Source organism: Saimiri boliviensis, chromosome 10 (genome assembly GCF_048565385.1).
Source record: "Saimiri boliviensis isolate mSaiBol1 chromosome 10, mSaiBol1.pri, whole genome shotgun sequence".
Classification (NCBI taxonomy): domain Eukaryota; kingdom Metazoa; phylum Chordata; class Mammalia; order Primates; family Cebidae; genus Saimiri; species Saimiri boliviensis.
Window position 1 is genome coordinate 49179639 of NC_133458.1, and position 12965 is coordinate 49192603.

Below are 12965 nucleotides of genomic sequence, written 5' to 3' on the forward strand. Positions count from 1 at the left end.
GAGGTGTTTATAGTATTCTCTTGATGGTAGTTTTTATTTCTCTGGTATCAGTGGTGTTATCCCCTTTATAATTTTTTGTTGTGTCTATTTGATTCTTCTCTCTTTTCTTTATTAGTGTAGCTAATGGTCTGTTTTGTTAATCTTTTCAAAAAACCAATCCCTGAATTCATTAACTTTTTGAAGGGCTTTTTGTGTCTCTGTCTCCTTCCGTTCTGCTCTGATCTTAGTCATTTCTTGTCTTGTGCTAGCTTTTGGATTTGTTTGCTCTTACTTCTCTAGTTTTTTTAATTGTGAGGTTAGGGTGTTGATCTGAGATCTTTCCAGCTTTCTGATGTGGATACTTAGTGCTATAAATTTTCTTCTTAGCACTGCTTTAGCTGTGTCTCAGAGATTCTGGTATGTTGACTCTTTGTTCTGATTGGTTTCAAAGAACTTCTTGATTTCTGCCTTAATTTAATTATTAACCCAGGTATCTTTTAGGAGCAGGTTGTTCAGTTTTCATGTCCTTATGTGATTTTGAGTGAGTTTCTTAATCCTGATTTCTCATTTGATTTTATTGTGGTCTGAATAATTTCAGTTATTTTGCATTTTCTGAGGAGTGTTTTACTTCCAATTATGTGGTTGATTTTAGAATAAGTGTCATGTGGCACTGAGAAGAATGTATTTTCTGTTTATTTGGAGTGGAGAGTTTTGTAGATGTCTATTAGGTTCACTTGATCAAGAGCTGAGTTCAAGTCCCAAATATCCTTGTTAATGTTCTGTCTTGTTGATCTGTGTAATATTGACAGTGGGGTGCTAAAGTCTCCTACTATTATTATGTGGGAGTCTAAGTGTCTTTGTAGGTCTCTAAGAACTTGCTTTATGAATCTGGGTGCTCCTGTATTGGGTGCATATGTATTTAGGATAGTTAGCTTTTCTTCTTGAATTGATCCCTTTACCATTATATAATGCCCTTTTTTTCTTTTTTGATCTTTGTTGGCTTAAAGTCTGTTTTATCAGAGACAAAGATTGCAACTCCTGCTTTTTGTTGTTTCTGATTTACTTGGTAAATTTTCCTCTATCCCTTTATTGTCAGCATATGTGTGTCTTTGCATGTGAGATGGGTCTCCTGAATATAGCTCTTCAGTGGGTCTTGACTCTATGCAAGTTTGCCAGTCTGTACCTTTTAATTGGGGGCATTTAGCCTATTTACATTTAAGGTTAATATTGTTAAGTGTGAATTTGATCCTGTCATCATGATGCTAGCTGGCTATTTGGCACACTAGTTGATGCAGTTTCTTCATAGTGTCATTGGTCTTTATATTTTGGTGTGTTTTTGCAGTGGCTGGTACCGGTGTTTCCTTTCCATATTTAGTGCTTCCTTCAGAAACTCTTGCAGGGTAGGCTTTGTGGTGATGAAATCCCTTAGCATTTGCTTGTCTGGAAAGCATTTCCTTTTTTATTTCTCCTTTGCTCATGAAGCTTAGTTTGGCTGGATATGAAATTCTGGGTTGAAAATTCTTTTTAAGAATGTTGAATATTGGCCCCGACTCTTTTCTGGCTTGTAGGGCTTCTGCTGAGAGATCCCTTGTTAGTCTGATGGGCTTCCCTTCATAGGTGACCTGACCTTTCTCTCTGACTACCCTTAACGTTTTTTTTCTTAATTTCAATCTTGGAGAATCTGAAGATTATGTGTCTTTGGGTTGATAATCTCGTGGGATATCTTATTGGTGGTCTCTGTATTAACTGAATTTGAATGTTGGCATGTCTTGCTAGGTTGGTTAAGTTCTCCTGGATAATATCCTGAAGTGTGTTTTCCAACTTGGTTCCATTTACCTTGTCTCTTTCAGGTATTCCAGTCAATCATAGGTTCATTCTTTTTACATAGTCCAGTATTTCTCAGAGGTTTTGTTCTTTTTTTTTTTCTTAATTATTTTTTCTCTGATCTTGTCTGTATGCCTTATTTCAGCATGGTGGTCTTCAAACTCTTATATCCTTGATTTCACTTGATCGATTTGGCTATTGATACTTGTGTAAGCTTCATGAAGTTCTCAATCTGTGTTTTTCAGCTGTATCGGGTCATTAATGTTCCTCTCTAAACTGGTTATTCTGGTTAGCAGCTCCTATAACCTTTTATCAAGGTTCTTTAGCTTCATTGGGGTAGAACATGCTTCTTTAGCTCAGCAGAATTTGTAATTTCTTACCTTTTGAAGCCTACTCCTGTCAATTAGTTCATCTCATCCTCTGTCTAGTTCTGTACCCCTGCTGGAGAGGTGTTGAGATCATTTGGAGGAGAAGAGGCATTCTGTTTTTTGGAATTTTCAGCATTTTTTCACTGGTTTTTCCTCATCTTTGTGGATTTATCTACATTTGATCTTTGAGGCTGATGAACTTTGGATGGGGTTTTTGTGGGGGGTTCTTGTTTGTTGATGTTGTTGTTGTTGTTGTTGTTGTTGCTGTTAGTTTTTCTTCAAACAGGACCCTCTTCTGCAGGGCTGCAGCAGTTTGCTGGGGGTCTACTCCAGACGCCGTTCACCTGAGTATCACCACTGTAGGCTGCAGAACAGCAAAGATTGCTACCTACTCCTTTCTCTGGACGCTTTGTCCAAGAGGGGCACTGGCCTGATGCCACCTGGAGCTCTCCTCTATGAGGTGTCTGTCAAGCCCTGTTGGGAGGTCTCTTCCAGAGACATAGAAGATTTTTGTGACTTTGAGTTAGACAGTGATTTCTTATATGTTACCTAAAGCCCAGTTCACAAAAGAAGAAAGTTGGTAAATTAGATTACATCGAATTTAAAACTTTTGTTCTTCAAATGATAGTGTTACGAGAATAAAAAGACAAACTGTGGACAAGGAGAAAATATTTGCAAAGTATGTATTTGACAGAGGACTTGCATCCAGATGTTTCAAAAGACTCAAAACCTAATAGTAACTCCAACAACCCACTTAAAAAATAGACAAAAGTGATGAGCAGACACTTCAGAGATGATGACAAATATGCATCTGTAAACATGCTCAACATCATTAGGCATATAGGAAATGAAAATAAAAAGTATACTATTAGAGAGTAAGCAGAATTATTTTAGTACAGATGTATTTATTGTACTTTTTAATGCAGGTTGTTATGTAATGGTTTTAAAAATACTATACAGTATAGATTAAATGATGAAAATAATATCATATAGAGTCATGATTTTTCTTCAAGAGTCTTGGAACTAGATGAAAATTTAGATAGGCTTTACTACAAAGTGGTAATGTTGTTTAAGCATTAGTAAGGTAATGTACTTACTACATTCATGGCTACCAACAGACAGTATTTACCTGGGTAAACTTGTCATGATCCGGGATCTGTTCTCTTTCTTACTTTTTCTGGCTTTCCTCGTGTTTATGGATTTATCTACCTTTGATCTTTGAGGCTGATGACCTTTGGATGGGGTTTTTGTGGGGGGTTCTTGTTTGTTGATGTTGTTGTTATTGCTTTTTGTTTGTTGTTTTTTCTTCTAATAGGCCTCTCCTAAGGATGATTGTATCTCTTACACACCGTAATGATTTGTTCTAAAGAGGGCATTAATTTGACTAACAGTAAATCAAAAGAGAATGAAAAAGAGACTAGCAACAAGAATAAAGGAAGGATTATCTGTAGGGAGATTCTTTGACAGCCCAGCTTTTAAATTAAAGTCCTTAATTGAGGCAGTGAGGCTTAATCATTCTCCTCTCCCCCTCCCATTGATACATACTCTGCTTTTAAGGGGAAATGGAATGTGGGATTCACAGGACGGTGAGGATGACTGTGTCTCCTAAACACCATAACGACAACTCATCCTTCTGAAATTTTCCCAGTTCTTTATATTAATGCATTTAGTCTCTTGAATGTTAGAATGATTCTCTGCTGATCCTGCTTGTGAAAACAAAATTGTTAGTATATTTATGGTTCAAATGTATAGGTTACTATGATAAACTTTGTATCTTTTTAAAATATTGATGCTTTGCTGAATCAGTCCCTTCATTTTTTAAAGTCTACTTTCCTTTCTAGCAAGATTTTTAGTTTGAACAATAATGTATCTATATCCTGCATATTGAGTCTTTGATAACATTAATTCTTGGTAGCTTTTTAGTATTTTCTAATCTCTTTTCAACTTATTCTACAAATAGAGATTGTAGGAGGAAAAATTTCCTATAAAAAAGTAACCAGACCATACTTTCATAGATAGTCTTTTGTCTCTTTATGAAAATCAGGATTTATAATTAATTTAATTTATCAAACAATTAGGCTTTAATATGCATATACCTTGTGGCTTGTTGGAATCTCCTACAGAGTGAATAGAATGCAGTTTCTGTGTTTGAGAAGTGTAAGATCTGTCCTTATCTATAAACTCAGCATAAAACTGATAATGACAGCGACAATATATTGATGATGATGATGATGATGATGATGATGATGATATCCATGGGGTAAACCAGTCTTCTCCTTTTGGCTCATCTGCACTTCCCTTGAAGTAACAATAAAAAACATCAGTCATTCCTTTATCATAAAACTTGGAAAAATTAATTCACTTAATCAGCCATTGTTTATTGAATTACTTATTTATTTTACTGCGAATATATTTTTTATTTAGTCATTCTGTTTACAAATGAAACTCTGGAAATTGAAAATTAACATCCTTGCCCGTGAGCTTCTTATAGACACCAGAAAAAGTTTCAACCTTGTGTTCCACATTGTTCTGCTGTGCTTTGTCCAAGTGAACCTTTATGAGTCGGCTGCCATCCAGTTTCACGCGGATTCTCTTGCCCACAATTTCACTTGGGAAGACCAGGTCCTCAGGATTGCATCATGCGCAGCTGTCAGTGTATGGCTCCTGGGACGCTTTTGTTTATTTTTTATACGGCTTTTTCGAGTTGGCTTAGGCAGAATTCTCCTCTGAGAGATAAAGACAACATGCTTCCCACTGAACTTTTTCTCCAATTCACATGCCAGCCAGACTTGGATTTTCTGGAAAGATTTTAGTCGAGGAACAGGAACAAAGATTATGATAGCTTTCCGGCCACCACCAACTTCAATCTCCTTGGCTGCCGTAATATTCAGCTCCCTGAGCTGAGCCTTGAGGTCCGAGTTCATCTCCAGCTCCAGAAGAGCCTGGGAGTTGCCGGACTCGAACTCGTTTGGCTTCTCGCCATTGGGCTTCACAATCTTGGCGCTTGAACTGAACATGGCTTTCTCCTTGATGAGCGCCGACTTAGGAACGTTTATTGAATTTTTATTATGTGTGCTATGTGCTATTCTAGACACTGAAAATACAAGACACTGAACAAAACTCCCTACCCTTTTTAGAATTTTTATCCAATGGGTCCTAAGGTCATATATCTGGTATATCTGTAAAAATCTGAGCTCTTAAACCGCCAATGTTGTACTCTTTACTTAAACTCTGTGGCGTCATTTATTTGCTTCACAAGAGGGATTGCTGCTATTCGTAGATCTCCCAGTGTCCTTCTTTTTAAAAAAAAGAAAAATCACATTTTTATTCTACTTTCCAAGAATAGCTTAAATACAAAAATATGTCTAAATGTATATTCAGTGAAAATGAGAAAATGACTTCTGACTGAAGTATCTCAATCAGGAGTCATTTTCCAAATATAAAACCAAAATATGAAGTATATATGTATGTGTATGGTTGTGTGTGTATATGTGTGTGTGTGTATACACATCCATACACATATATACAAAAATATATATATACTCTCAAGCCTGTAATCCCAGCACTTTGGGAGGCCGAGGCGGATGGATCACGAGGTCGAAAGATCGAGACCATCCTGGTCAACATGGTGAAACCCCGTCTCTACTAAAAATACAATAAAACTAGCTGGGCATGGTGGCGCGTGCCTGTAATCCCAGCTACTCAGGAGGCTGAGGCAGGAGAATTGCCTGAACCCGGGAGGCGGAGGTTGCGGTGAGCCGAGATCACGCCATTGCACTCCAGCCTGGGTAACAAGAGTGAAACTCCGTCTCAAAAAAAAAAAAAAAAAAAAAATATATATATATATATATATATATATATATATATATACTTATTTTTGTATTTAAGGTATATGTATATGTATATGTGTGTGTGTGTGTGTGTGTGTGTATAAAAGGTCATGTTTATATATAGAATGTATTTTATGTTGGGATTATGGGTTGACTGTTATTGACTTAATATTCTATATTAAAGCTTTATTGCATTATTGAAGAATAATTTTTTTAAAAGTATAAACAAGCAATTGGATATGGTAGAAAGTATTTCCTCTACTAATTTTTATTGCTTATGGTCTGTTTTCTGAGTTTTACATTTTCATTGCTAAGCTGCAATATATTAATAACGTGTCATGAGAGAATATTCTTAAAACCAAATTTGTCATAGAAGCATTATAATATATTTATTGTGGGAGAGGTAGTTTAAACTTATTTCATACACTTATTTCTTATTGTAGCTATGATATTTCCTAATCTGATAAAACAATACTTATAGGCAAGCATTTCTGACTTAACGTATAGATGAGAGAAAGTATGATTTATATATAATAGGGACCCATTAAGTACTGAAGTAATTAATGATTTTTGAGAGGCTACAAGATGTTGTAGTTGATGAAGATTTTAGAACGTTTTCTTTCAAGCCTATTAAAAGTGTTTATTGATAGGAAATGTTGAAAATGCATGAGCTTTGAAAGAAGCTGCAGGCTACAGCCTACGCTGTGAGCCAGGTGAAAAACTGTTTAAGTCCTCAGAGGGTAAGAGAGGAAGAGACTGCCTCCAGGATATACATCCCCACAGAGGAACCTGAGAATCCAGCCCACAGGGGAAGGCCTTTAACCCTACCCAACACTGGACCTAATTTAGGGAATTGTGACGTATATATAAAAGCAGTAACAGTGGGAGGAGCCTTGCGCCCTTGCCTGCTTTCCCAGTCTACAGCACTGACCAAGGCGAGCCATTCCTTTTTCTGCCTCACAGAGTATCTCATGGAAGTCCAGCAGCTAACTGAGGCAGCAGTCCCAGGTTGAAAGAAGCTCCCAACTGAATTTCGTGATAATCTTGAATGAGGAAGAATTCCCTTGGCCAGAACCAAGGGGTTAGTGGCAAGTGTCCTGTAGCTACAAGCGCAGGAGCTGGGTGCCCCAGCAGTGTGAGCCAACTGGGAGGGGTGTGGCCTGAACTATGGGAGGGATGGGAGGTGGCGGGAAGGCATATGGCTTGGGGCAGTTTTTAGTAGAAGGCCTGGAACTTAGCGGGATGCTGCTACTGGGAAACTGTGGGTGTGAGACCTGCCTTGCCAAGTATGTGGGAGCTGGGTGGAGTTTACTATTACCTGTTACTTCCCACTCCCTACATAAAATTCTCTGTGCAGCAGAGGCAGTTAATGCACTTTTCTGGAACAATACCGCAGTGACCAGAGAAACCTCCCTCCGGCCTCTGCCCAGGGGCTGCTGCTTGCCCGACTTGTGGAAAGTCAGAGCAGGGACCTGCTTCACCCAGCCCCCACCTGGCTTTGCCCCTCCAGCCACCCTGGGAGTTCAACACAAAGGACAGAAAATTTGGGGAGCTTTATGGCCCTGCCTATCCCTGAGAAACCAGAGCACCGCCCCTGGGTAACATACGGCAAACACAAATTCCAGTGCTACTACTGCAGCTGGTGCTCTTTTGCACGCATCATTTCCTGGTTGGAGGCCAACTGACACAGTCCATTACATCATCACCAGGTAGAATAACACTGCACTCAGGAAGGAGAAAACTTGTGCATGGCCTTAGCTATCACCATTGCCTGTACTACTCTGGCTAACCAGGAGGTCCTGAGTCTGTCCATGTAACCTTTTCATTACTACTGCAACCATTATTTGAGAAAGCCAACACATTAAGGCTATCCATAACCAAGGAATCTCAGTCTACCTTGCTTTCCTGCCACCCCGCTCAGAGCTGGTGCTGGTGTAACCAGTTGCAGGATGGGACAGGACTCGGCTCCCTCCCTGATTGGATGCGCCCGAGGTTCTTGGTCTCCCTTTGCCCCAAGAATGAGGAAGGGGCCCTGGAGGCGTGGTGAACTTACTGTTCAAGTAAATATTGGACCCCAAGAGTTTAGCAGAGAGTGATTTATTTAGGCAGAGAAAGAGAAAGAAATAGAGCTCCCATGCTGCCGTGGGAGGGGAATCCAGAGGGGCTGTTGGCACAAGTAGAGAGAGAGAGAGAGAGACAGTGCCCATGTTGTCGTGGGAGGGGATCCGGAGAAGGAGTCCACACAGGTAAGGGGTAGTGGGACCTTAATCTTAGAGTTATTCCTGCCGCATTCATGATCTCATCCAATGAGAGGAGTTCTTTTAAACTTCCTCTGGAGTGACTGATCTTTGACTTTGATATCGGATTGGCTGTCCCATCTGCAGCAGATCCCCTTCTAGAGCTTTTCATGGGCTTTATAAACAAAGGAGCACACCTGGAATTTTACCTAGCCTGAGGATGAGAAAGTCAGACAAAGAACTCTTAAGTTCCTGGATGGGGAGGTGGATGGAGGCATGGTGCTGGGAAGCTCTTGCCTTTGAAACCACACCCCTTGTGGACTGATTTTCCTTAACAGCCGGTCTCTGGTACCCACTGCTGGGAGTCTTGAGGACAGGTCACATCTCTGGATTCCTTGCAGGCATTCCCAGCAGGAGCCTGGAGTATGGCAGCCATCCTGGGCAGCTAGACCCAGATGAACAATAGCATTCACAGTAGTCTGGCTCTTAGGGAATCTTACTCCTAGGTGTAGGAAGAGTGCACCATATCAAGGGACCACCCTATGGGACAGAAGAACCCTGGTCACAGGCCTTGAGTCCCAGATCTTTCCACTGGTGGGAAGTTTCTCTAAGAAGAGGTACAGTTGCCATGCCCAGCTCAACAAGGAAAGTCTGCAGCTCTGCCCCAACAGTCAGGCAGCCCTGGTGCTTGCGAAGAGTCACAGAGAAGAGGACTTCTTTTCCCCCTCATTCACCACTGCGGACACAGATGGGGCTTTTTGCCATGGGAGCTTGGCATGAGTGTATCTATAGATAGCCTCTCTGAAACACTTCAAGGTGATTGCATCCCCACAGGAGGAGCACTCTCCAAGTGCAGGACTGCATGAGAGACAGATTCACAATCTCTCTCCAGCTGGAACATCAGCATTCCTGCAGATGAATTTTCTACTGGCCTGAGGAGGGAGATGAGTTAGTTCCAGTCCTTCCCTCTGATAAGACCTCAGTGTGTTACACTGAGAGCTTCCTCAGCCACCTCTGTCAAGACTGGGACCTCTGCCCACCATTGGGTGCTGCATTTGCCCACCTGCTTTAGCCATAGCTGGTTTTTACCTGTGGATACCTCCTGAAGCCTGAAATATTCAACCCAGTAAATAAAATACTGGGAGAAAAAAGAAATGTGTGTGTGTGTGTGTGTGTGTGTGTGTGTGTATGCACACATCACAGGGGAATGAGATTAAGCGTCAAGAGACCTCATACTCTTTCAACCCTATAGGAGACAGTGAACTTGTTCACATGACCAGCATATTGTTACCACAACTAACAGCAGAGAAAGCTGTCATATGAAGACTCCTTATAACCAGGGAACGTAGAGTTTTCATCCCTGAAAGCATCAAGAACTGAATTAGACTATAATAAGCTGTAAATATTAAAATCACATTCTTAAGGGGAAAAAAATAAATTTTTAAAATATATTCAAAAATAAATTCAAGAACAATTAGAAGAGTAGTGTACCCAAATGAAAAAGAACCAGAAAAGTAATTCTGGTAATATAAAAATAAGGGTCTGTGACACCCCCAGAAGATCATACTAGCCCTCCAGCAATGGATCCAAACCAAGATGAACTCTTTGAAATACCGAGTAATGAATTCAAAAGATTATTAAGCTACTCAAAGAGATACTAGAAAAAGATAAAAACCAACATAGAGAAGTTTAAAAAAAAATCAGGATGTAAATGTAAAATTTTCTAAAGAGATGAATATCAGCAATGGTATCAGTTAACAATGAAATCAAGATGAAAATTTAAAAATTCATAATTAATAGTGACATAAGTTGTTAAAGCCTCTGGGATATAACTAAAGCAGTGCTATGGGGAAAATTTGTACCACTAAATGCCTACATCAAAAAGTCTGAAAGATCACAAATTGACAACCTAATGTCACACCTGAAGGAACTAAAGAAACAACAAACCAAACTCAAAGCTAACAGAAGAAAAGGAAATAACAAAGATCAGAGCAGAACTAAATCAAATTGAAATAACAACAGCAGCCAAAAACCTATCAGAACCTATCAGAACTTCTGGAAATGAAAGACTCACTTAAGGTGTTAAAAAATACAGTGGGAAGTTTCAACGATATACTGAAACAAATAGAAGAGAGAATTTCAGAGCTCAAAAATAGTCTTTTGAATCAGCCCAATCAGTCAAAAAAGAAGTAAGAATTAAATGAGCAGAGTCTCCAAGAAATATAGGAATATGTAAAACAGCCAAACATAAAAATAATTGGTATTTCTGAGGGAGAAGAGAAAGCAAAAAGTTTGGAAAACTTACTTGAGGTAAACTTTCCTGGCCTTTCTAGAGATTTAGATATTCAAATATAAGAAGCTCAGAGAACTCCTGGGAAAGTCATTGTAAAAAGGTCATCAGGAAGGCATATAGTCATCAGGCTATCGAAAGTAAACCTGAGGGAAAGAATTCTAAGAGCAATGGGACAAAAGCATCAGGTAACCTGTAATGGAAAACCTATCAGACCAATAGCAGACTTCTTGACAGAAACCTTAAAAGCTAAAAGGGGTTAGAGTCCTATCTTCAGCCTCCTTAAACAGAATAACTGTCAGCCAAGAATTTTGTATTTAGCACAACTGAATTTCATAAATGAAGGAGAAATAAAGTCTTTCAGACAAGCAAATGTTGAGGGAATTTGTTACTACCAGACCAGTCACACCAGAAATGTTAAGATGAGTTCTAAATCTTGAAATAAAAGGTCAATATGCACCAAAATAAAACCTCTTGAAAGCATATAGGTCCTCACAGGGCCTAAAAACAACAAAGTGAAAAATATAAAATATCTAGGTAACAATTAACATGATGAATGGAGCAGTGCCTCATATCTCAATATTAACGTTCAATGTAAATGGCCTAAATGCTCCACTTAAAAGATAGAGATTGGCAGAAAAGATTAAAAAAAAAAAATCACAAACCAAGTATCTACTGTCTTCAAGAGACCTGCCTAACATATGGATTCATATAAACTCAAGGTAAAGAGGTAAAAAAAATTGCTCACAAATGGAAACCAAGAGCGAGCAGGAGTAGCTATTCTTATATCAAGCAGACTTTAAAGCAACAACAGTAAAAAAAAAGACAAAGAACGTCATTTTATAATAGTAAAAGGATGGATCCAACAAGAAGATATTGCAGTCCTAAGTTTATACGCAGCTAACAGTGGAGCTCCCTAATTCGTAGGAACAATTACTACTTGATCTAAGAAATAAGATAGACAGCAACACAGTAATAGTGGGGGACTTTATTACTCCACTGACAGCACTAGACAGATCATTGAGACAGAAAGTCAACAATGAAACAACTTAAACTACACTGTTGAACAAACAGACCTAGCAGATATTTACAGAGCATTGTACTCAAGAACTGCAGAATACACATTCTTCTTATCAGCACAAGGAACATTCTGCCTATATGATAGGCCACAAGACAAGTCTCAATAAATCTTAAAAAAATCAAAATCATGTCAGATATTCTCTCAGATCAAACTAGAAATCATCTACAAAAGGAACCCCCCCAAACTATAAAAATAAATGAAAGTTAAACAATCTACTCCTGAAAGGTTTGGGTTAACAATGAAATCAAGATAGAAATTTAAAAATTCATAGTTAATAGTGACACAAGTTATCAGAACCTTTGGAATACAACCAGAGCAGTGCTATGAGGAAAGTTTATAGCAGTAAATGCCTACATCAAAATGTCTGAAAGATGACATATTGACAATCTGATGTCACGCCTCAAGGAACTAGAGAAGCAAGAGCACACTGAACCCAAAGCTAGCAAAAGAAAAAGAAATAACAAAGTTGAGAGCAGAACAATATGAGATTGAAACAAACAGAAACCATACAAAAGTGATCTTCAACAAAGTATACAAAAGCATAAATTGGGAAAAGGACACTCTATTAAATAAATGGTGCTGGGAAAACTGGCTAACCACATGTAGAAGAATGAAACTGGATCCCCCTCACTTTATACAAAAATCAACTCAATATGGGTCAAAGACTTAAATTTAAGCCCCAAAACCATACAAATCCTGGAAGAAAAACTAGAAAAAACTCCTCTAGACATCGGCGTAGACAAAGAATTCATAACTAAATTTCCAAAAGCACATGCAACAAAAATAAATGGGACCTGGTTAAGTAGCTTCTCTACAGCAAAAGAAATAATTGTCGAAATAAAGAGACAACCCACAGAGTGGGTGAAAATATTTGCAAACTATGCATCTAACAAAGAACTAGTATTCAGAATCTACAACGAACTCAAATCAGCAAGAAAAATAAATAATCCCCCCAAAATGTGGGCAAATGACATGAATAGACATTTCTCAAAAGAAGATACAAAAATGACCAAGAAATATGAAAAAATGCTCAACATCCCTAGTCATTAGGGAAATGCAAAATAAAACCACAGTGAGATGCTAGCTTACTCCTGATAGAATGGCCATTATTAGAATGTCAAGAAAACATAGATGTTAGCGTGGATGTGGTAAAAGGAGAATGCCTATACACTGCTGGGAGGAATGTAAATTAATACAACCTCTATGTAAAACAGTGTGGAGATCTACGAAAAGTAGATCTACCATTCAGTCCAGCAATCCCACTGCTGGGTACCTATCCGAAGGAAAAGAAGTCATATGAAAAAGGTGCAGGCACATATATATTTATTGCAGCCCAATTTATAATTGCAAAGGTAA

The 12965-nt window shown here is 38.7% G+C and overlaps 1 protein-coding gene and 1 pseudogene across 4 annotated transcripts in view; one reads left to right on the top strand and one right to left on the bottom strand.

Annotated features, from left to right (window-relative positions):
* COG5 (component of oligomeric golgi complex 5) overlaps positions 1-12965 on the top strand; it is a 386409-nt gene that overhangs the window by 63956 nt on the left and 309488 nt on the right. The window lies entirely within an intron of this gene.
* On the bottom strand, positions 4605-5349 carry LOC101027791 (small ribosomal subunit protein eS7-like; annotated as a pseudogene).